The 22100-nt window shown below is 48.2% G+C and overlaps 4 non-coding genes across 4 annotated transcripts; all 4 read left to right on the top strand.

Annotated features, from left to right (window-relative positions):
• The first annotated feature begins 16120 nt into the window (after positions 1 to 16120).
• TRNAV-CAC (transfer RNA valine (anticodon CAC)) lies at positions 16121 to 16193 on the top strand. Its single transcript has one exon. It is a non-coding gene; the product is annotated as a tRNA-Val (tRNA).
• Positions 16194 to 16420: 227 nt separating this feature from the next.
• TRNAV-CAC (transfer RNA valine (anticodon CAC)) lies at positions 16421 to 16493 on the top strand. Its single transcript has one exon. It is a non-coding gene; the product is annotated as a tRNA-Val (tRNA).
• Positions 16494 to 16570: 77 nt separating this feature from the next.
• Positions 16571 to 16643, top strand: TRNAV-CAC (transfer RNA valine (anticodon CAC)). The gene has a single exon. It is a non-coding gene; the product is annotated as a tRNA-Val (tRNA).
• Positions 16644 to 16720: 77 nt separating this feature from the next.
• Positions 16721 to 16793, top strand: TRNAV-CAC (transfer RNA valine (anticodon CAC)). The gene has a single exon. It is a non-coding gene; the product is annotated as a tRNA-Val (tRNA).
• Positions 16794 to 22100: the final 5307 nt, after the last annotated feature.

Here is a 22100-nt window from a genome sequence, read left to right as displayed (position 1 = left end):
GAACGTCGCCGGCGGCACAGTTTTAGTCCCTGACATGGCTCTAGGCAACATCCCCGGCCCACGAGATGCAAGTATGGACGCTCCATTCTCTATGGAAGAGCTAGAAGCTGCTATGGCGCTCTGTAAGTGCTCGTCTTCACCAGGGCCCGATGGCATAACATATACTGCTTTGCGCCACCTAGGCAGAGAAGCACGAAGAGAACTCCTCAGCATTTTTAATAGTTCATGGCAAGATGGTGTCGTCCCACAGGAATGGAAACGTAGCCGCCTGGTACCGCTTCTAAAAGCAGGAAAGTCACCGCTCGAACTGGCATCCTATCGGCCTATAGCTCTTGCAAGCTGCGTCGGGAAGCTCATGGAACGTATGATCCTCATGCGTCTCGAATGGTACCTTGAACACTACAAGATTTACCCTGACTCTATGGCGGGATTTCGACGGGGTCGTTCATCGATTGGCAATGTCATCGATCTAGTAACATCTGTGGAACAACAAAAATATCGGAAGCGATTATCAGTAGCACTCTTTCTTGACGTGAAAGGCGCTTACGACAACGTTTTCCATCAAACCATTCTAGACGCACTTTTGACAATCGAACTAGGGGGACGAGTATATCGATGGGTCAGTAACTACTTGACACAAAGGTCCTTGTTCGTACGAACGGAAGATCTTCCGACTACCGACCACTACACATGCCGCGGCGTTCCCCAAGGTGGTGTTCTAGGCCCTATTCTTTTCAACCTCGCGCTTCTTGGGCTGGCCGAATCTCTACCGGAAACAGTGAGTGTTTCAATCTACGCCAACGACATCTGCATCTGGACATCAGCGGTCACTCGCCTGCAGGTTCGCGCACGGTTACAGAAAGCAGCAACACAGGCATCTGACTACCTTCACGCACAGGGCCTTACCATCTCAACAGACAAATGTGCGTTAGTCGCTTTTACGCGAAAAACGATGACTTCTTATCCGGTATGCATCAATGGTCAGCCTATCTCCTACAAGAGAAATCACCGGTTCTTGGGCGTCATTGTAGACCGAGACCTCACTTGGAGCCCTCATGTTGCCCACTTAAAGAAGAAGCTCACATCTATTGTTCACGTTTTCAAGTTCATCGCCGGCAAAACATGGGGATCGTCAGTGGGCTCCATGCTACAGTTATATCGAGCACTGTTCATCGGATTCCTACGCTACAGTTCTCCCGTGCTTGCTAAAACATGCAAGTCTAATCTTCGAGAACTTCAGAGCGTGCAGGCGCAGGCACTACGTGTTTGCCTAGGCCTTCCGCGCAGCGCCTCAACAGCTGCAACCATTGTAAAGGCTCAAGACCATCCGATCACGACTTATATTAGTACCGAAACGCTTAGAGCCCATGTTCGTCATGTTTCACGGATGCAGTCAAGCTCTCTTGCGTGCCTGCCGGAACGACGACCACAGGCGTCCTTCTCCAACAAGGTCAGCATCCATCGTGCCTCCTTACCATCGGGTTTCACACCCTCTGCACGTTCAACCTCAGCTTTGTGGTGTTTAAAACAACCTCAAGTGCGTCTTACGGTTCCAGGAATAAGAAGACCGACCTGCCTACCTTGGCCTTGAAGCAAGCAGCTCTGGATTGTTTGCACACTTTCTACTTTGATCGAATACACATATATACGGATGGCTCTTCCACTCAGACCAGCTCCACCAGCGCAGTGGTTATACCATCACGATCACTAAGCATCCAGTACAAGATTTCTCATTTGACAACATCGACTGGTTCGGAGCTTGTTGCCCTCCGAGGTGCCGTTGATTATATTAATAACCAACCGGCTAATCGGTGGGCTATATTCTGCGATTCCAAGGCGGCCTTACAATGTCTTCTGGCATCTCTTCGTCGCGGGTCATGTGAACAACTCGTGTCGGAGATACGAGAAATGCACCATCTCATGATCGCGAAAGGACACGACGTCGTGTTTCAGTGGCTGCCTGGTCATTGCGGTATCTCCGGCAACGACCTCGCTGACGAAGCTGCTAGAAAAGCACACGAAGGAGCAACCCTTGTTTCAATACCTTTATCGCGGACCGACGCAGCCCAACACTTAGGCAAGCTAGCGCACTCTTTGACATTGGAGAAGTGGCAAACATCTGAATTCACTCACCATCGCTTGCATTCTCTCGATCCCTCTATGCAACTGCGGCTGTTACCAGGTCTTCCGCGAAATGAGGAAACAGTGCTGTGCCGCTTACGTTTGGGAGTCGCATTCACAAATGCTTATGCATTTCTGATTGGAATGGCTGATAGCGCCAAGTGCAATGCCTGCGGTGTCGAGGAAACCATAGAACACCTACTGTGCTATTGCCCATCTTATGAAAACGAAAGGCAAGACCTCTGCACAGCTCTCAATCAGCTGGATGGGAAGCCGTTCACCTTGAAGAAGATCTTGGGACCATGGCCTCGCATATCGCAGCTACAAAAGGCCACAAAAGCGCTGCTGCGATATTTGAAAGCGACCGGATTGAGTGAGCGCCTGTGATTCGGACTGAGTGACCGACTGATATCTCCAGTGGACTTTCTCTTCTTTTCATCTTTCCGTCCCCCTTTCCCTTTCCCCAGTGTAGGGTAGCCAACCGGGCTCAGTCCTGGTTAACCTCCCTACCTTCCTTTTATCATTTTCTCTCTCTCTCATAAGTGCATGGTTTTGTTGGGGGATTTCAATTTTGTTTTGAGGGCTCGGCATACAGTCAATAATGCTGGTATTCGCGATAAAAGCAGTAGTGTGTTGACTAAGCTAATTAGTGATAATGAACTGGACGATGTCTGCGAGTGCCTGGAGGGGGAGCGGGAAGTCATGTACACACGATTCCAAGGTAGTAGTCATGCACGGTTAGACCGCATATACGTATCGCAAGACATAATTCCAAAGTGCCATAGTTATTCGGTGGCACCAGTATCGTTTTCAGATCACTGCATTGTGAAATGTCATATAGGCACGGAGAGGAAGAAACAAGATTTTAATTGGGAACTATGGAAAATGAATGCCTTACTACTAAAAGACGAGCCATTTGTAGAGGCAGTACGTGAGGCAGTCAGGAAAGTAAGTGAAGAAAACAGTGAAACAATAGCAGAGAAATGGGAATACTTCAAACAAAACATAAAAATGAAAGCTTTAGAAAGATCGAGCTGCTTACGATTTGAGAAGGAAATGAAGGAAAGGGGCTTACGAAAGACACTTAAGCAGCTGATAGCGCTGGAATGCGAAGAGCCTGGGACGTATAAGCAAGATGTAGGAGCCATTAAAGAAACAATCGAGCAGCTTGACAAGGAACGGTATCAAGGTGCGATTGTGCGAGCAAGAGCAAATGCATTAGTAGCTGGAGAGACGCCCACTAAACGGGCGCTGGGACTCGAAAAAGCGCAAGCTCGACGGAATCATGTCGACAGAATTTTATGCAACGGCACAGTTGCCGACGATAGTAAGAGCATTGGCCGAGCGTTTCGAGAGTATTGTCAGTCACTCTTTGCGTTTCAAGAAGTGAATATAGACGAGTTCAGAAGGGCCTTTCTATCTCGGATGTCACGAGTGAGTGACGATACAAAACAACGATTGGAATGGAAAATAACAGAACGTGAAGTTGAAAGAGCGATTGATGATTTGAACCAAGGCAAATCACCTGGACCGGACGGTCTGGGCGCGTGTTTATATAAAGCTTTTAAGAAAGAACTGTCGCCGTTACTAACAGAGCTGTTTAATGATGCGTATGATAACAAAACTTTGCCGCCTTCTTTTTGGAAAAGCTCATACCATATTCATCCCTAAGAGTGACGAAGTGGAGAAACTTAGGCTAGTAACATCTTACAGGCCAATATCTTTAACCAATGTTGATTATAAGGTTTTTATGAAAGTTTTGGCTCCCAGACTTCAAAGCGTCATAAATGACATAGTGGCAGATCACCAAACGTGTGGTATTAGGGAAGGTCCACTTTTTCGAATATTCACATGATACGGTGCGTGCTGGAGTGCTGTGACGCCACCTCGGGTGGAGTCGCGGTGCTCCAGCTGGACCTCGAGAAAGCGTTTGATTGTGTCTCTCATGATATTTTGTTTGCCATTTTGGATTACGTTAATGTTGGTTCCATCATCACTGAGGGAGTGGCGTTGGCGTACCAGAACTGCACAACACGCTTAATTGTGAATAAATCATTGGGGGCCCCCATTAACGTCATGCGTTCTGTGCGTCAGGGCTGCCCTCTCAGTCCTCTTTTGTTTGACATTTACATAGAAACTATGTGTTTGGCAATAACTGAGAATGAGCAAATACGCGGGTATAGCTTGGCAGCCACACAAATCAAGCTCTTGGCATATGCAGATGACATCGCGGTGTGTTGTACAAGCAAAGAAAGTGTGACGGAAACAATAAGGGTAGTGAAAAATTTTTGTGATGTGACGGGCAGTAGAGTGAACTGGGGAAAGTCCCTCGGTTTGTGGCACGGAGAGTGGTCTTCGGCCCCGGACCATTTTGCAAATGCTAGCTGGATAAAAACCCCGACCAAGTACTTAGGTGTCCCCATGGGCAGTTACAAAAATAGCGACGAATACTGGACGAACCAAGCAAAAGAAACAAGAGAAAAAGCAGACTGGTGGAAAGGCATCAACCTGTCGATTTTCGCAAAAGCAACTGTGTGTAACATGTTTTTTATCACGAAGTTGTGGTACGTCATGCAAACGTTGTACTGTTCAAGGGTAAACTTGCAAAGGTTGCACAGAGTGTTCGCGGTTTTTATCTGGGGCTCTACCTGGGAAAGGAGTAGCCCAACCAATCTGTTCCGGCACGTGAAGAAAGGGGGGCTGGGCTTGGCGCATCTGTTTGTACGCCAGCTTGTGAACAGGTTTTTGTTTTTTCGGGATGTGCGTGATCCGTTTCTGCGCACTGTATGCCAACTCAGGTTGAGAGGTGCTTTGCCGGCACTTATTGTTAGTACAGATAGTATGCCCGGAACGCTTCGTGGCTATCTTAAAGAAGTTGCAGATAGTGTGCGCTTTCTTTCTGTGCGTTTTTCTTTTGAGTATTTAAGTAAAGTTAAAAAGAAAACATTGTATAAAGATATTTGCGATATTGTATTTCCAGTGCCATTGTACAGAGCGCTATACAATGCAAGATCAGGACTGGATGTCCTTAAGCGAGGGAAAAATATGGAGGTGCCTACTGGGGTGAAGACATTCTTTTTTAAAATACACGCAGGAACACTCTCAGTGAAGACATTCATGGAAGAACGTGGCTTTCTTGTACCCTGGGGCTCGCACTGCTTGATTTGCAAGCAACCAGAAACAATAGACCATGTCTTTTTGCATTGCTGGGCCGGAGTGTTCTTCTGCGACGTCCTACAAAGAACAATGAAGAAGGAGTTACCGTTAAATCCGCATGGCATCAGGTACTTAGCGGTAACGAATGACGACGGGGTTCCCTTCGACCTAATAATGCTCAAGGGCCTCCATAATTTATGGCGTGCAAGGATGTCTGGGTACTACTGCGACCCGGACGCTAGGCCTGCGCGTACGTATTTCCGCGAAAGCATGTCTCGTTTCATTGAAATAAAGAAAATACAAGAATGTGTACCCGAATGGCTGTCTAGGATAGAACCTCTGACAGCATTGAAATAATTTTAATTCGACAACGCCAGTCCTTATAGGACTTATGGCATGTATATCCTTTCAAAATGTTTTGTTTTAATAATTGTGTATTGTAATTGTGTTCTGTATTATGTGATTTGTACAATGTCGAAGACCGGCAATAAATAAATAAAATCGGTTCCCGTGGTGTAGTGGTTATCACGTGCTCTTCGTGCACGGAAGGTCCCCGGTTCGATCCCGGGCGGGAACATTGTACTTTTGTTTTTTCTATTGCAATAGCATACACGCAAACCAAAAGGGGGAACAAAATCACCCTGCGCGTAGTCGGTTGCCGTGGTGTAGTGGTTATCACGTGCTCTTCACGCACGGAAGGTCCCCGGTTCGATCCCGGGCGCGAACATTGTAATTTTGTTTTTTCTATTGCAATCCCATACACGCAGACCAAAAGGGGGAGCAAAATCACCCGTGGCATGCTCGGTTTCCGCAGTGGATGATTCCACTTCCGGCCACCACTGCCAACGGACGTGTAATCATGTGCTCCTATGGAGCGGCTCAGGCAGGCGTAGCCCGCGGTAACAGGCTCAACGAGAACGATGATAGCGACTATCAGATTGTTTTGCCACAGCTGCCTACGGGTCGTGTCGCGTTGAACACCGTGTTTTTATACGGTGACATCCGGGCGAGGGCCTTTAAGGTTGAATATTTTCGTGACGCCCTGCGCCCTACCGGATTGCTGCCTGAAGTCGTTCCGCTGGGAGCGTACCAGATAAATCATGTCTGGGCGGTCACCATGTGTGGCGCTGATGCAACAAAGCGTCTGCAGGCCGTTAAGGAGTTGCAGGTGAAGGGGCGGCGCTGCCTCATCATCGATCCACTGGACCGGATGGAGAAGTTGCGGCTGCACTGGTTACTCCATGGCGTTGACGACGAGGATGTGAAGACCCCATTTTCGGCCTTCGACAAGGTACTGGAGGTCAGCCGGGAGTGCTGGCGCGTTGAAGGCATCACTGGCAAAGGCTCGACGACGAGGACCGTACTGTTGAACTTCAAGAGCGGTGCCACCGTGGGTGACCTGCCCCATCAGATCCGGGTTGCCGGTGAGCTGGCCCTCGGCGTCGCCCCTGGCCGGTCGAAGCAGTGTTTGCGCTGCAAAGGAAACGGTCACGTACGCCGTGGCTGTAAAGTGCCCCGATGTTCTGTGTGTCGACGTTTTGGGCATGTTGACGCCAAATGTGAGCGTTCTTACGCCACAGCGGTAGGTCAGCCTGAATGTGACAAGACAGCAGAGGAAGCTATGGACGTGGCTGAAGCTGAGGAAGCTGCCAGAGGTACAGGAGACGTGGCCAAACTGCAGGAAACCACAACTGCAGTAGCACCTCCTGCAGAGGAGACACACCGGCCCCTTAAACTCGCAAATAAATCTCCGAGGACACCGGCAACGGCAGACAAGGACGTTGAGAAAGGGGAGTATCTTGCGCAAGTCGTGGCCGGCGCGCTGACCGACTGCAAGGACCAGACAGCTGACGGGACCACCAATACATCGGTTGCAGGCGCGGCTGTCAAGCGACTGCTGGAAAACGAAGATTGCAAAGGCAGCCATGAGGCAAGCAAGACGGATGGACCGCCCGTAAAGGCGCTTCTGGGGAGACGCTCCGGCTACAAGCCAGTACCGAACGTCGGGGCAGGGAGGCGTGTCGGGGACAATCCGGTTCCGCAACAAGATGACACCGGGCGACCGCACAAGCACGGTGACGTCTAGCAGTGTGCTAGACGTTAAAGGTAAGCACCATACTTCGGGTTCCCCTATAACGCTATTGGTGAAGGTTGGTTTCCAACCTGTCTTTGAGTTTCGCCACACTTATTGTGCAAGGACTGGCTGCCAAGAAAAAGCAGAGTCAGGTCTATCGACTCTTGGTGGACCAGGACATTGACGTGTTGGCAGTACAAGAAACAAAAGTTGAAGGGGAAAAGGAAACCGGAAGCATGGTGCTTCGTTTCACGTCTAAGTATGTTGTGGTTGTTAGATATGACGTGGGAACATCTGCTGGCTGCATCATTTTTGCTAATAAATTGCAAGGGTTGTGATACAAACTTATTTTTCATGTGTGTCAGGTAGGATTGTGTTCGGTGATTTTTCAGTGGGCGAGCGTGACTGGCGAGTCATTTGTATTTATGCATCAAACACGGATAAAGACCGAACCAATTTCTTTTCGGAGATTAAGAAACATCTCAATCTCACGAAACAGCTGGTTTTACTAGGGGATTTCAATTGCGTACTGAGCGGGAGCGATAGAGCGACAAAAAAAAGACAGAACGACAAAACCACCGTATTGTTAAAGGAACTGATAGACGAGCATGATATTGCCGACGTTGCCGAATGTCTAGAAGGGGAACGCGAGGTGCAGTACATGCATTTTCAGGGCTCTAGCCATGCTCGGCTAGACAGGATTTACGTGTCCCTTCAAATCATACCTGCATGTAACATTTACACTGTACTAACAGTTTCTTTCTCGGACCATTGCTTAGTGCAATGCAATGTGGGTGAAAAAAAAATGTAATAGTTTTAACTGGGATCTGTGGAAATTTAACGCAACGCTACTACGTGACGAGCACTTTATCCGTTTTGTGTCAGAAGCAATAAAGGAGGTTAAACTGGACGGTAATAAGCACATAGGTGTTGATTGGGAATTACTAAAACAAACCTTTTAAATAAAGGCAATCGAAAGAAGCAGCGTCTAGAAATACCGTGAAAAGATTAGAGGGAACGGGCTGAAGGAAACATTGCGGAAACTAATTGCGCTGGAAAGCAAAGCGCCAGGTCTTTTTAAAGAAGACCTACTTAGGATAAAACTACAGCTGGAACAATTCGAGGAGAACCGCTATCGCGGGGCGCTCGTTCGAACCAGAGCGCAATCATGGGCCGTGGGTGAAACGCCCACGAAACGGGCGCTAGGTATCGAGAAGACGCATGCGCGACGAAACGAAATAGAAGTGATTGAAGAGAACGGCCAAGAACTGAATGACCGGGAGAGCATCGCAGGTACTTTTCACCGGCATTACGAGCGGCTGTTTGCATACCAGCCAGTCGATATCGAGGCATACAGAGCAAACTATCTTTCTCGTATGCCTCAACTATCAGCGGAAACGAATTCACTTCTAGAAGCACCCATTACGCATGCTGAAATAGAAAGTGCTATAGATAACCTGAGCCCTAATAAGTCGCCAGGACAGGATGGTCTGGGCGCGGCCTTTTATAAAGCGTTCAAGATAGAGTTGGTGCCTTTGTTGAAAGCGTTGTTTGACGAAGTTTTTGCTACCATCAGATTACCACCGTCTTTCTCTGAAGCCCGTACCGTCTTTATTCCTAAGACGAACCAAAAAGCAATGCTGAGGCTAGTCACAGCATACAGACCCATTTCATTGACCAACACGGATTACAAAGTTTTAATGAATGTTCTTGCAAGCCGGTTGCTATCAATATTTAAGGACCTTGTAGGACCCCACCAGACTTGTGGTATAAAGAGATGCATTATTGCGACAAATGTACTCACGATGAGAGGCGTCTTGGAATGCTGTGACAATTTTCAATATGCCGTTGCCATCCTGCAGATAGATTTAAAAAAAGCCCTTGATTTTGTCCCACACGAAATTTTGTTATTAGTTCTTGAGCACATGAATGTAGGATCGATCATCGCTGATGGGGTAGCTCTGGCGTACGGGAACTGCTCAATACGGCTGATTATTAATAAGACACTGGGGGCCCCCATTAAAATAGAGCATTCCGTGCCCCAGGGGTGTCCTTTCAGCCCGCTTTTGTTTGACATCTATCTAGAAAGCGTTTCTTTTGCAATCATTCAAAATAGTAGCATAAAGGGCTTCAAACTCATGGAGGCCGAAGTGAAACTCGTGGCATATGCAGACGATGTAGCGGTGTGCTCTACAACTAAAGAAAGCATTTCAGAGGTAACAACCATTGTTAAACATTTCGGAAACACAACAGGGAGCTTTGCAAATTGCAATAAGTGTCCCGGTTTTTGGCATGGTGAATGGCAGTCAACACCGGAAATGTTCGCCAACATTAGATGTATTAAAGCGCCAGCTAAATACTTGGGCGTTGCGCTCGAACATTACCGGCGGAATGAGGACTACTGGCTAAAAAAGGTCAAATGACTCAAGGAAAAAAAAAATTGGAAAGGTGCTCATCTCTCGACGTTTTCGAGAGCTACTGTATTTAACTTCTTTTTAATAAGCAAAATATCGTACGTTATGCAAGCTTTCGGTTGCTCCCGTTTCAATGTGCAAAGGTTTCACAGAGGTTTTGCTGCGTTCATTTGGGCATCAGAATGGGAGAGGTGCCACCATACGAACTTATTTAGGAGAGTCAAGTACGGGGGCTTAGACCTGTCACATCTTTTTGGGAAACAGCTAGTAAACCAATTTTTTTTTCTTTCGAGACGTGCATGACCCCTTTCTGCGCACAATGTGCCAGTTACGACTGAGCGAGCATCTGCCGATGTATGTGGTGTGCAATTTAAGTATGCCTGGTACTCTTCGAGGGTACCTAAGGGAAGTTGATGATAGTGTACGTTTTCTGTTGGTACGATTCTCCAATGATTATCTTTTTTCGGTGTCGTGGAAGAAATTGTACAGGGATATAGTTGACATGATTATGCCGGTTCCGATGTACAGAGCCATAAACAGTGGAGGAGAGGGAAACGACGAATTAAAGCGTGTTAAGAAAATGCAGGTGCAGCCAAACACTAAATCCTTTTTCTTCAACTTGCATACGGGAATTTTACCGGTACGAGCCTTCTTACAAGAGAGGGGTTTTTATTTACCTTGGGGACCAAACTGCCTTATATGTAAACTGCTCGAAACAATTGACCATGTTTTTTTTTGCACTGTTGGGCAGGGTTTTTTTATGGGGGGGGGACGTTCTTCAAAGAACACTACAGAAGGAATTGCCTTTAAGTCCATTAGGTATTAGATATCTGTCGGTAGAAAATGAGGACGGGATGCCTTTGGACTTAATTATGCTAATCGGCCTTCAGTGTTTATGGAGGGCTCGAATAGCCGGTTTTTATTGTGAGCCTGACAGCCGGCCTGCGCGGCTGCTCTTCCGGGAAGATATTTCAAAGTTCATTGATGTGATTAAAGATCAAGAATTTCCTCCAGATTGGCTGGTGAGGATTGAGCTCCTCGCTACATTAAAGGAATTTTAAGCATGACTTGGTCAGCAACAATGTGACTGACCGCAAATATGCATGCGCACAAACTTGAAAGTGTGTTTGTGTTTATTTATGTATCACTTACTACAGTTACTAAGATGATATCCTTTTTGTTTGCTACGTGAAAGTTCCACCAATAAAAAAGAAAAGGTTCCCGTGGTGTAGGATTCTGCTTCCGGCTCCCGAGCTAAACGGATCGCGGAATCATGGGCTCCACTGGAGCGGCATATGCGGCTGTTAGCCGCGGCAACAGGCTTTCGACGGAGGAAGATAAGGATTTCCAGATTATTTTGCCTCGGCTACCTACCGGACGCATCGTGTTAAACACAGTTTTTTTGCACGGCGACACTCGTGTTCGCCCGTTTCGCGTAGAGGATTTTCGGGACGCGCTTCAAGCTCTTGGTATGCTCTCTGGCGTCGTCGCCCTTGGAGCGTACCAAATTAACCACGTATGGGCGGTGACGATGAAGACAGCAGAGGCGGCCCAAAAGCTGGCTGCACTGAAGGAGCTTCAGGTCAAGGGGCGTCGCTGCCTGGTCATCGACCCTAAAGAACAGCAGGTGAAGCTTCGTCTTCACTGGCTTCTTCATGGTGTGGATGATGAAGACGTAAAGACTGCGCTGGCTTCCTTTGGCAAAGTCACGGAAGTAACCCGGGAGCGCTGGCGAGTGGATGGGCTCGACGACCCGAGCAGTGCTGCTGCAGCTTAAGGCTGGACTGAAAGTCGACGACCTGCCCCACCAGATCCGCGTCGCCGGCGAGCTTGCGCTGGTCGTAGCCCCAGGTCGCCCCATGCAGTGCCTGCGCTGCCGGGGCTCTGGTCACGTTCGTCGAGAATGTAAGGTACCCCGTTGCTCCCGGTGCAGGCTTTTCGGACACAACGACACGGACTGTGTACGTTCATACGCAGTAGCCGCGGGGTCGGCGGAGAGCGAGCCGTTGACATCAGACCACATGATGGACGTGAAGGAGGCCGAGGAAGCGGCCAAGGGAGCTGGAAGCGGCAATGCGGTGGCAGAAGCGAGCGGGACGACGACGCCGACTAAAGGAGGACCGAACAATGTCCCTCCTCCCGACGAGCAAGAAACCGCACTAATCAGCGTCAGGGAGGCCCAGAAAGAAAATGAGAGCCGCCAGCCGGCTACTGATACTACGGAGGCAGCGGAAAACGACAACGCGACCCCTGCTAGCGCCCGCGTCGAAAGCGTCTCGGCACCGGTGAAGAGGTCCCTGCAGCAGGAGGAGAAAGTGGACGGGAAGGCCAGCGGTGACTCCGAGGCGCCGCCCGCTAAGACGCTACCCGGCAGGCGCTCCACCCTCAAGCCTAAACCTAACCTGGAGGCTGACCGTAGGCTCACCCCGAAGCCGACAAAAGACGAACTCGGACGACGGCCACCGGATGGCCACGGAGGCGTTTAGCGGTCAGCTAGACGTTAAGGTGAGCACCATGCTCCGGGCTTTCTCCCCTCCTGTTTAAATCAGTAATGGCTACCAACCCGTCGCTTAGCCTCGGCACGCTAAATGTTCGAGGTCTGGCCGCCAAAAGGAAACAGAGTCAGGTGTATAGACTGCTAGTGGACCACGACCTCGACGTTTTAGCAGTGCAAGAAACCAAAGTAGACGGCGAGGAGGAGACCGGGAGCATGGTGCAAAGGTTCACGTACAACTACTATACGGTAGTGAGCCACGCCTTAGGGACTTCGGCGGGGTGTGTCTTGTTCGTGAGGAAGCTTCTAGGCGTGGTTATAGACGGTTACTTCTCGTGCTCTTCCGGTCGACTTGTGGTTTGTGATTTCAGCTATTGCGATGTCCAATGGCGCGTGCTGTGCATTTATGTGCCTAACACGGTGCAAGAAAGGGTAAATTTCTTTTTGAACTTGAAGCACCAGTTCTCTGCGCACAAAATGATAGCCTGTGTTGGGGACTTCAATTGTGTATTGAACATCGAAGATAGGTCTACGCGACGCGTAATTTACGACAAAAGCAGCGATATCATGGCGCAGATCATACACGAATTTGGATTAGAGGATATAGCTCAGTGTTTCGGGGCTGACCGAGAAGTGAGGTACACCCACTTCCAAGGAATAAGTCATGCACGATTAGACCGTATCTATCTATCATATCATTTAGTAGAAAAATGCCAGTGCTATGCAGTTACTGCCGTATCCTTTTCTGACCACTGCCTGGTAAAATGCAGGGTGGGCCGCAAAAAAGAACGAAAAGAATTCGTCTGGGAACTGTGGAAAATGAATGCTGAGCTTCTACGGGATGAGACTTTTACCGAAACGGTAGTAAATGCTCTGAATTCTTTTGGAAAAGACAGTTCTATGAAGTTGGGCGAGGAATGGGAGCTGCTGAAACAAACTATTAAAATCAAGGCAATTGAAAGAAGTAGCGTACTACGATATGAAGAGAAGGCCAGAGAAAGGGATTTAAAAACATTACTGGAAAAATTTGTGACGCTCGAATGCATGCAACCCGGCGCTTATCAAGAAGATATGCGTGTTATTAAGAAAAAGCTCGAGGTTTTCGATGAAGAGCGTTATCGAGGCGCGCTCGTGCGTGCGAGAGCAGAAAGACTGGCATGCGGGGAAATGCCTTCGAAAAGAGCACTGGGATTAGAAAAAAAGCACTCCAGACGCAAACAGATTGAGGCCATCGAATATAACGGGGTGGTAGTAACTGATATGAAGAATATGGGGCGTGCCTTCTCTGAACATTTCGAAAAGCTTTCCGCATTCAGGCCCGTCAACATGCAAACTTTCAAGCACTTATTTTTGCAGCGAATGCCACAGCTGTCGAGTGACGTTAAAGAAACGTTGGAAGGACAGATAAGTGAACAGAAAGTGATAAAGGCCATAATAATAATAATATTTGGGGTTTTACGTGCCAAAACCACTTTCTGATTATGAGGCACGCCGTAGTGGAGGACTCCGGAAATTTTGACCACCTGGGGTTCTTTAACGTGCACCTAAATCTAAGCACACGGGTGTTTTCGTATTTCGCCCCCATCGAAATGCGGCCGCCGTGGCCGGGATTCGATCCCGCGACCTCGTGCTCAGCAGCCCAACACCATAGCCACTGAGCAACCACGGCGGGTTGATAAAGGCCATCGAAGACCTGAACCCTGGCAAGTCACCAGGTCCAGACGGTCTTTGCGCCGCTTGGTACAAATCGTTCACAAGCCACTTAGCTCCTATCTTGACCGCAGTTTTCAATGAAGCATACGAAATGAAAATATTTCCACCATCCTTCGGCCAGTCCCATACAGTACTAATACCTAAAACAGAAGAGACCGAGAAGCTCAAGCAACTTTCCTCCTATAGACCCATAGCCCTTACTAACTGCGACTACAAAATACTGATGAAGGTGCTGGCACGGCGTATGCAGTCAGTCATTAAGGAAGTAGTCGGCCCACACCAGACGTGTGGCATTCGCGGAAGAACCATCTTCACTAACATTCATAAGTTGAAGTGTGTGCTGGAGTGTTGTGATACCATGTGTGATGCAGTTGCGATCCTCCAGCTTGACTTGGAGAAAGCGTTTGATTGTGTTTCTCACGACATATTGCTCACCATCCTTGAACATGTTAATTTTGGCCACATAATCACTGAGGGGGTGACCATGGCGTACCGGAGTTGCTATACGAGACTTATAATTAATCAAATGCTGGGGGCCCCCATTAACGTGAAGCGCTCCGTTCGCCAGGGTTGTCCACTCAGCCCACTCCTGTATTGTGTTTACATAGAAACGCTATGTCAGGCCATCATTGAAAATGAGCACATTAAGGGATTTTGCCTCCAAGCAGCAGAGGTGAAGTTCTTGGCATATGCTGACGATGTGGCTGTATGTTGTAAAGATACGCAAAGTGTATTGAACGCTGTGAGTATCGTCAGACAGTTTGGTAATGCCACTAATAGCTTCGTGAACTGGCAGAAATGTTTGGGGTTTTGGCACGGGGGATGGGCGTCCACACCAGAGCACTTTTCGAACGTCACCTGGGTCACGACGCCAGTTGAGTACCTTGGCGCACCCCTTGATGCCTACAGGGACAGTAGCGAGTACTGGAAGGAGCGGACAAAAGAAATAAAAGAAAAAGCCGACCGATGGAACGCCGGCCACCTGTCAATGTTCGCGAAAGCAACAGCGTGCAACATGTTTCTCGTAACAAAGATCTGGTACGTAATGCAGGTCCTACAGTGCTCTCGGATTAATGTGCAGATACTGCACCGCGTGTTCGCTGTTTTCGTGTGGGCATCGAGCTGGGAGCGATGTAGCCGAGATAATCTCTTCCGGCGCGTGAAGAATGGTGGTCTGGGGTTGGCGCACCTCTTCTTGCGTACTAGTAAACAGGTTCTTTTTTCGAGACACAAATGACCCATTTCTACGCACCGTTATCCAAATGAGGTTGTCAAAATCACTTCCCGAATTCGTTGTAGGCACCGAAATAATGCCAGGACCAGTTCGTGGTTTCTTTAGGGAAATAATTCAGAGTGTCTCCTTTTTGCGTGTTCGTTTTTCTAGTGCATATTTGTGGAGCGTAAAACGGAAAAAGTTCTATCATGATTTATGTGACAGTGTTTTGCTGGTACCCATGTACAGACCCCGTACAGTGGAGGCCCAGGCCTAGATGTATTGAAAAGGGTGAAGAAAATGCCAGTTGAACCAGCCACAAAATCGTTTTTCTTTAAATTACACACCGGTACTCTACCTGTTAAAATCTTTCTTGAACAACGTGGGTTCTACATGCCATGGGGAACCCACTGCCTTATATGTAAAAAAACAGAAAGCATAGATCATGTCTTCATCCACTGTTGGGAAGGGGTCTTCTTCTGGGACGTGTTACAAAGGACTTTTAAAAAGGAGCTACCTATAGATCCCCACGGAATCAGGTTTCTGCCAGTATATGACGACGAAGGTTTCCCGTACGACCAGATCATGCTTACGGGTCTCCACTGTTTATGGCACGCAAGAATGTCGGGTTACCATTGTGACCCGGATGCCCGACCGGCGCGTCTATACTATTGTGAATGCATGCAACGGTATGTCGAAGTGCAGAAGTTGCAACAGCCTGTTCCTGAATGGCTGTCGAGGGTTGAACCCCTGACAGCACTAAAGGAATTTTAATCCGACAACGTCGTGCCACAGTAGCGGAGGGCAACGAATGTAGATATTACTGTTCTTTGTTCCGTTTGTGTATTCATTCCTGGTTGCTTCTTTGGTCTTTGTTTATATCATTTAGGAATTTGTGTTGTGATATGTCGAGGACTGGCAATAAAGAAAAAAAAGTTCCCGTGGTGTAGCGGTTATCACGTTCGCTTCACACGCGCAAGCTCCCCGGTTCGATCCCGGGCGGGAAGATTGTACTTTTGTTTTCTCTATTGCAATCCCATAGACGCAGACCAAAATGGGGAGCAAAATCACCCGCAGCGCGCTCGGTTCCCGTGGTGTAGTTGTTATCACGTTCGCTTCACACGCGCAAGCTCCCCGGTTCGATCCCGGGCGGGAAGATTGTACTTTTGTTTTCTCTATTGCAATCACATAGACGCAGACCAAAATGGGGAGCAAAATCACCCGCAGCGCGCTCGGTTCCCGTGGTGTAGTGGTTATCACGTTCGCTTCACACGCGCAAGCTCCCCGGTTCGATTCCGGGCGGGAAGATTGTACTTTTGTTTTCTCTATTGCAATCCCATAGACGCAGACCAAAATGGGGAGCAAAATCACCCGCAGCGCCCTCGGTTCCCGTGGTGTAGTGGTTATCACGTTCGCTTCACACGCGCAAGCTCCCCGGTTCGATCCCGGGCGGGAAGATTGTACTTTTGTTTTCTCTATTGCAATCACATAGACGCAGACCAAAATGGGGAGCAAAATCACCCGCAGCGCCCTCGGTTCCCGTGGTGTAGTGGTTATCACGTTCGCTTCACACGCGCAAGCTCCCCGGTTCGATCCCGGGCGGGAAGATTGTACTTTTGTTTTCTCTATTGCAATCACATAGACGCAGACCAAAATGGGGAGCAAAATCACCCGCAGCGCGCTCGGTTCCCGTGGTGTAGTTGTTATCACGTTCGCTTTACACGCGCAAGCTCCCCGGTTCGATCCCGGGCGGGAAGATTGTACTTTTGTTTTCTCTATTGCAATCACATAGACGCAGACCAAAATGGGGAGCAAAATCACCCGCAGCGCGCTCGGTTCCCGTGGTTTGGATTCTACTTCCGGCCGTGATAGCAAACGGACGTGTGTGGAATGTGCTCCGCCGGAGCGGTATCAGCGGCCCAGTCGGGCCGCGGAAACAGGTTTTTTGCTGATGAAGCCCTGGACTATCAAGTTATTTTGCCGTCGCTGCCAACAGGTGCGTCTGTAGCGAATACTGTTTTTCTTCACGGGGATTTGAAAGCCAGGCCTTACCGTGTAGAAGACTTTCGGGACACGTTGGTTCATCTCGGAGTGCTTCCTGAAGTGATAGCTTTGGGGGCGTTCCAGATGAACCATGTTTGGGCCGTCACTTTTAAAAGTGCAGAAGCTACGAAGAAGATGGTAGGAATTGGGGAAGTTCTGGTCAAGGAGAAACGGTGCCTTGTGGTTGACCCCGAAAATCAAGAAGTGCGCATCAAGCTTTACTGGGTGCTACATAATGTTCCGGACGAAGAAGTGCGCTCTGCTCTAGCACCGTACGGGAAAACAAGTGATATCTACAAGGAGCGCTGGCGAGTGCACGGAATAGCTGACAAAGGCTCGTCTACGCGCACGGTTGGTCTAAAGCTCAAGCCTGGTGTAACTCTAGAAGATTTACCCCATCAGTTGCGGGTTGCAGGAATCATGGCTCTACTCGTTGCGCCGGGACGCCCACCGCTATGCTTGAGGTGCCATGCCACAGGCCATATCAGGCGCGACTGTCGGGTACCGCGTTGTGCCAAATGTCGGCGATATGGCCACGATGAAAGCGTCTGCGTGCGAACCTACGCAAACGTGGCCGGAGTCAAAGCAAGCGATGAACTGTCGACGGAACATCTAATGGACGAGGCAGACGCGGCCGAAACTACCCCCGAGGCAGACAGCTCGCGAACTATTGGTGCAGCAAACGTGTCACATGTGAAGCAAAAGGCTGCAGTCATTATTGCGGAAGACACAGCCATCGCTTCAACAGAGGCTGTAGAGACACTGGCGATGGGCGCTCCAACGAGCCAACACATTGCACCTGACGCGAGTGTCGAGCAGAGCCCTGAGACAACGGACGTCATTATGGCAAGTACCAGCAGCCCTGCACCAAAACGACTCCATGAGGATGGCAAGGAAGGGCACAAGACCGACCAGAACGCAACGGATGAGCCGCCTGTGAAAACGACACCCCATCGAAGGACTACATTTAAACCCGCACCGAAAATACCGCTCGAGCCACGGCCCGAGCGGAAACCGCCGGCCCCGCCGGCGACGTGACAAGGTGTCGAGCCTTCGTTTTTCCAACCGGACACTATCAGCGGAAGGGACCGGAAAGACAGTGTGTTGACGTCGTCACGGCGAGATCTAAATTCTAATCAAAATGGCTGGAACGACTAGGATTTTCTATAAAAATGTGAGTGTTTTGCCGTCTTGTGATAAGCAAGGGATACTATGCGGTTTGTGTTTATAAAAACAAAAATGGCTGTTACTTTCCGAACGCCTCTTTATGTAGGCACTCTTAACGTGCGGGGCCTGTCGACACGGAGAAAGCAATACCAACTGAGTCGACTTTTTATGGAAAATGACTTGGACGTAATTGCCATACAGGAAACGAAGATCGAAAGTCAGGAAGGAACAAACCGCATGGTTGAACCTTTTAGGGCGTACTACAATGTATGCGTTGCGCATGCAGTAGGTACAGCCGGTGGTTGTGCGCTGTTTCTGAAGCACACCACAGGCATATCTGTAGATAGTGTGTACGCGTGTGACACTGGACGACTTATTGTATGCGACATAACGTTGCAAGCCCAGAAGGTCCGAATAGTTTGTTTACATGCTCCAAATGCATCCAGTGAGCGCCGATTGTTTTTCGAAAGTGTTGAACATTATCTGAATTGTGACAGAGCAATTATAATGATGGGGGACTTTAATTGCGTAACCAGAGTAGAAGACAGGACAAGAGATGCACCGATACGAGATGCGAGTGTGTCGGTACTAAATGCGCTGACTGAAGGTCACCTGTTAGAAGATGTAGGGTGCTTCCTGTCAAATGGCACATTGCCTCGGTTTACCCACTACCAGGGGGACAGCCACGCTAGATTAGATCGTATTTATGTTTCGGCAGATTTGGCACCGGTCTGCAATAAGTATGACGTTAAAAACGTTTTCTTTAGCGACCATAGTTTGGTTGTGTGTGCGCTAGGTCCGAGGAAACCGGCGAAATTTAACTGGCAGCTGTGGAAATTCAATGTTAAACTCCTCAATGATGAGGTATATATGAAGGAAACAAAAGGAAAAATTGGAGACCTACTAGCACATGAACCGGAGTGTTATGCGGAGGCATGGGAACATTTTAAGGAAAACGCAAAAATCTCAGCCATCGAAAGAGCCGGGGCATTGCGGAGGAAGCAAAACAAAGAAGAAACTGAGCTCCAAAGCCAGCTTGATTTTTATTTAAATGCAGAAGCTACAGCTCCGGGTAACTTTGCCAGAGAAATTAAAGAAATTAAAAACAAACTAGAAATTATTAATACAGAAAAGTACAGGGGTGCAGTTGTACGAGCACGTGCGGAAAAAATGTATATGGGTGAAACCCCCACCAAACGCGCTCTATCAGATGAAAAAAGCTATGCGTCGCGCAACGAAATAAAAGCGATAATGTACAGAGATGAAGTTGTGCAAGACGAGGAACTGATACGTCGCGCATTTGTTGATTATTATCGTGATTTAGTAGGCCACGAACCACAGATTGTGGAAGGTTTTCAAAGCGATTTCTTGATACACATGCCAAAACTTGAAGCAGAAGTTAAAACGAATCTCGAAGCCCCAATCAGCGTTACAGAGCTTGAGGGGGCAATCGATGAATTGAGTACAGGGAAATCGCCAGGCCCTGATGGTTTTGGCTCAGAATTCTACAAGGCTTTTAAAACGGAGATAGCAGTTGTCCTGCATAACGTAATAAAGGAGGCATACAGAACAAAGAAGTTGCCTCCTTCTTTCACGCAGAGCCATGTTGTACTTTTTCCAAAAACAGAGGATCCAGCTGCCTTGCTCTCTGTACGAGCCTATCGACCGATATCCCTAACGAACACGGACTACAAGATATTCGCTAAAGTTTTGGGCAGGAGACTGCAAAGTGTTATAACCAGGCTTGTGGGGCCGCATCAGACTTGCGGCATAAAAGGAAGGTCCATTGTAACAAACATACACGTGGCTAGAACCGTCCTGGAGTGCTGTGATGCGTACTGCGGGAGGGTCGCCATGGTACAACTGGATTTAGAGAAGGCATTCGACAGAGTTGTGCATAAAGTCCTTTTCAACATTCTAGAACACATCAATGTCGGGAAGGTCCTATCAGAAGGTATAGAAATGTGCTACGCAGACATTTCTAGCAGGATTAAAATTAATAAATCATTAACTGCCAGTTTCCAGATAAAGTCCTCTGTTAGGCAAGGATGCCCTTTGTCTCCGTTACTGTTCGCGCTGTACCTGGAGCCTTTCTGTTTGAAAATCATGTCATCGAGTGCAATAAAAGGTTTTAGGTTGAGCACAAGCGAGGTTAAGCTACTTACGTACGCTGACGATATTGCAGTTTTCTGTTCTGACCAAGACAGTGTCAGGAATGCCATCAGTGTGGCGAGGAGTTTTTGTAAAGTGACCGGAAGCGTTATCAACTGGAGCAAATCTTTGGGCTTTTGGCATGGGGATTGGGACGATACCCCGGACGTCTTTGAAAGCATGCAGTGGACGGTTTCGCCAACGAAATACCTCGGGGTTCCTTTAAATCACTACAAAGACACTAGTGATTATTGGAGAAATGAAGCGGAACAAATAAAAGAAAAATCGACCAAATTTGGAGGGAGAGACTTATCTATATTTGCAAGGTCAACAGTATGTAACCTTTTTCTTGTAGCCAAGATTTGGTACGTTCTGCAAGTACTGTGTGCGACGAGAGCAAGCATTCAAAGACTCCACAGAGTGCTAGCAGTGTATATATGGGGATCAACTTGGGAACGTACAAGCCGCACAAATTTATTCCGGTCAGTGAAAAGTGGCGGACTGGGCTTGGCGCATTTGTTTCTAAAACAGGTAGTGTCCAGATTTCTCTTTATACGAGAGCAAAGCAATGCTTTCCTACGTACTGTGATTCAAATGCGATTGTGTGACGCTATGCCAGCGTTTATTGTGTCGTCTGATCGGGTTGATGGGCCGAAAGTACGAGGCTTCCTGCGAGAAGTCGTCTGGTCTTACGAGTTCCTCGCAGCACGGTTCTCATTACAGTATCTAAGCAATGTCACACGAAAGAAACTGTACAAAGATGTTGTTGATGTATGTATGCCAGAACCACTGTATCGCACCATGTTGTCAATAGGAGCAGGCAAAGACGTACTGAAAAGGGTGAAGCGGATGCCAGTACGGTCCACGGTGAAAACGTTTTTCTTTCACTTGCACACCGGAACTCTGCCCGTTAAACCGTGGTTAGAGCAGAAGGGTATCTTCGTGCCTTGGACGATAAACTGCTTATTGTGCAAGCAACCAGAAACTATCGACCATATTTTTCTTGATTGCATAGATGCCACCTTCTTATGGGACATACTGCAACGAACTTTAAAAAAAGAGCTACCGATTACCCCATATGGCATCCGCTTCCTCCCAACCGATAATGACGAAGGAGTGCCGCATGACATGTTTATGGCTTTATGTCTTCACAGCATCTGGAAAACGAGAATGGCAGTGTATCATGCAGATATGAACGCACAGCCAGCCAGAGAGTACTTCAAAGAAAGTATTGCGTTTATTCGTGAGCTGTATAAAGCACAGATTGATCCACCAGCATGGATACCTGTATTAGATGCTCTTGTAAACCTGAAGCGCTTTTAAATACCCACGCTTACCCAAAGCGGGCAAGCGTTTTTAATTACCTTATGTAGTGTGCATTTGTGATTGTATCGCTTTGTTTCATTCCTGAGAAAGGTAATAAAAAAAAAAAAAAAAAAGTTCCCGTGGTTTAGTGGTTATCACGTTCGCTTCACACGCGCAAGCTCCCCGGTTCGATCCCGGGCGGGAAGATTGTACTTTTGTTTTCTCTATTGCAATCCCATAGACGCAGAC

Source organism: Dermacentor albipictus, unplaced genomic scaffold (genome assembly GCF_038994185.2).
Source record: "Dermacentor albipictus isolate Rhodes 1998 colony unplaced genomic scaffold, USDA_Dalb.pri_finalv2 scaffold_28, whole genome shotgun sequence".
Lineage (NCBI taxonomy): Eukaryota > Metazoa > Arthropoda > Arachnida > Ixodida > Ixodidae > Dermacentor > Dermacentor albipictus.
The sequence above is the reverse complement of the archived record's forward strand: the minus strand, read 5'-3'. Positions and strand labels throughout refer to the sequence as shown.